At 41.4% G+C, this 2,500-nt stretch overlaps 1 pseudogene; it reads right to left on the reverse strand.

Moving 5' to 3' along the window:
- Window positions 1–2,500, reverse strand: part of LOC145400808 (uncharacterized) — a 95,021-nt pseudogene that overhangs the window by 48,002 nt on the left and 44,519 nt on the right.

Below are 2,500 nucleotides of genomic sequence, written 5' to 3' on the forward strand. Positions count from 1 at the left end.
TTCACCTGTGAGTGGGCCCTAGGAGCCTGCGTGTTAAAGGAGACGAGACGTGGAGAATATATGCGGCGATGTGAAGTCCTTTTTCTGTTTGTCTATATGTTTTATTTACAGCCTCCAGGTTTAGGGCTACAGAGAGATATAGATAGAGGGATGGATAGATAGACAGAACAGCTAGACAGATAGATGGAGACAGACAGATAGAGACAGACAGATGGATAGATTGACTGACAGACTGATGGAAAGATTGAAAGACTGACAGACAGACAAACTGACAGGTAAAGGAACAGACAAACTTACAAACTGACGAAGACAGACGCGTACAGACAGACAGACAGATATTTTTTACATAGATTTGCAGACAAACAGACATAGATAAACTCAGACAAAGAGGCAGGCAGACAGACAGACAGACATATTTTTCGGTATACGCCCCAAAATTTTTAAAAGAACGAATCAGAAATTGCAAAAAAACATCAACAGCCAAATATAGAATGAAACAACGATCATTAACACAGTCCAGCATTGATACAAGGATAGCTGTACCATCCACTCACAAATAGGTCATTTTTACTACGGCCAGACGATTTTCACGCAATCTGGTAGAGGTCTCGTGGTGAAGGGGTTAACGAAGGCTTAATCTGAACCCCCTTTACTCCGAAATCTCTGTTCGAAGCAAAAGAAAATCGTTTGTTGGTTGCATGGATATATAAAAGACGTCCTCAGGGTGAAGGGGTATGGAAAACACATATATGAAGTGGTAGAAATATCATACAGGATGTGGTAACGTTAAAATTTCTCCACCAATATACTTTTTTGCTACACACTTCATGCATTCTGATTTTTAGGAAATTTTTGGCCTGAAGAAGTTAGATATGCGTTCAACTAACTCCTTCCTCACTAAAGGGTTCCTCCGATAAGCTGAGTAAAATCGTCTGGAGGTTGGAAAAATAAACTAACAAAACACGTGCCCTGATTGAAGGAAATTGTAATAGTAGTAATAGTAGTAGTAGTAGTAGTAGTAGTAACCCCAGTCTCATCTGAAAGTGAACCCCGTGGACTGCAGGCCAAAGTTGTCTTTCTTCCACCATTTCTTTAACATGGGATTGGGAGAGGACTGAGGAACGTTTTTTTATACCAGGGAAGTTCCACCATCCGGCCATATCAGTGCCACCACATGAAGGCCTCCTCCTCCATCACCGACTGAAGGAGTTAAGAGCAGATATTACCGGAGAACTCTATTTGTTTACGTTCTGCCGTCACCGTATCGATCCTCCCGTCATAGAAAGTGGGTCCCTTCAAAGAAAACCAGGACAAATTTAGGGCAAACTTGTCTACATTTCACACTCTCAACGTACCAGGAACATTTATTTTAACTCGCCATTCTCCCACTCTTCCCCCTCCTTTTTCTTGTCATGTATGTTACTTTTATTTTCTTTATTTTATTACCGCAACCACCACAACTGTACTGTGTCAACGATAATTCTTTCACCCCGTTTATACCTCTTTGTATTTATCTGCTGTTATTCAGACACCGCTCACTTTACACCTATTTTTTTTTCCTATAGTCTACTCACTTTAAATAGGCGGAGATTTTCGTCCTATTTCAGCCTATTTCCCATAACTCAGCCTAAGACAACACTACGGCCCTGCATCCTATCCACGGCACTTCTTCGTCACTTCGTTACGCTCTTGTCACATCTTAGCATTCATGATGGAGAGATGGCAATTTTTTCGCCTAGTTAATGTGAAAGGAATCTAGTTTATATCAATATTTCAGTGATTTTTCTGATATTTTGGGGTCTCTCTCTCTCTCTCTCACCCCTTCACTCTGATTATAATCTTATTCTTACTCTCCACAATTACTTAACTTAGATAAAAAAAAAAAAAAATAACAGTACAAGAAAGTTAATGATGGCTGTTTTTAACCCCTCCAGTTCGAAAAATCCCTATTCCCAGCTGAATAAAATCGTCTGGAGAGAGAGAGAGAGAGAGAGAGAGAGAGAGAGAGAGAGAGAGAGAGACTTAACTCTTTCTCCCTTTCCTCTACGTAACCACCGCCTATGTTATTGTCTGTCGCGCCTTCACGTGGTGGCACTGATATAACTAGGCGGATCCCCCCCTGCCATTTCGCTGCCCTCCCCCCAGCTCACACACACCCTCTCTCATAGTCCTCTCCACTCCATCCCTGCGTCTCATCCTCAGTCTTCCCCTCCCTCTCTGCCGCAACAAACGTCATTTTTCGCCCGATATTTGACTGTTTATATTGTTTACTTGTCATTAAGTGAATAATTACTTGTTAATTGTAATCATGAGTGTTAATTATGTTGATACAAAAATGAAGAATGATGATGGTGGTGATGATGATGATGATGATGATGATGATGATGATGATGATGGTGGTGGTGGTGGTGGTGGTGGTGGTGTTGGTGGTGGTGGTGGTGGTGGTGGTGATGATGATGATGATGATGATGATGATGATGATGATGATGATGATGATGAT

This window comes from Coenobita brevimanus, chromosome 53 (genome assembly GCF_032717465.1).
Source record: "Coenobita brevimanus isolate Jiangsu-jjx chromosome 53, ASM3271746v2, whole genome shotgun sequence".
Classification (NCBI taxonomy): Eukaryota; Metazoa; Arthropoda; class Malacostraca; order Decapoda; family Coenobitidae; genus Coenobita; species Coenobita brevimanus.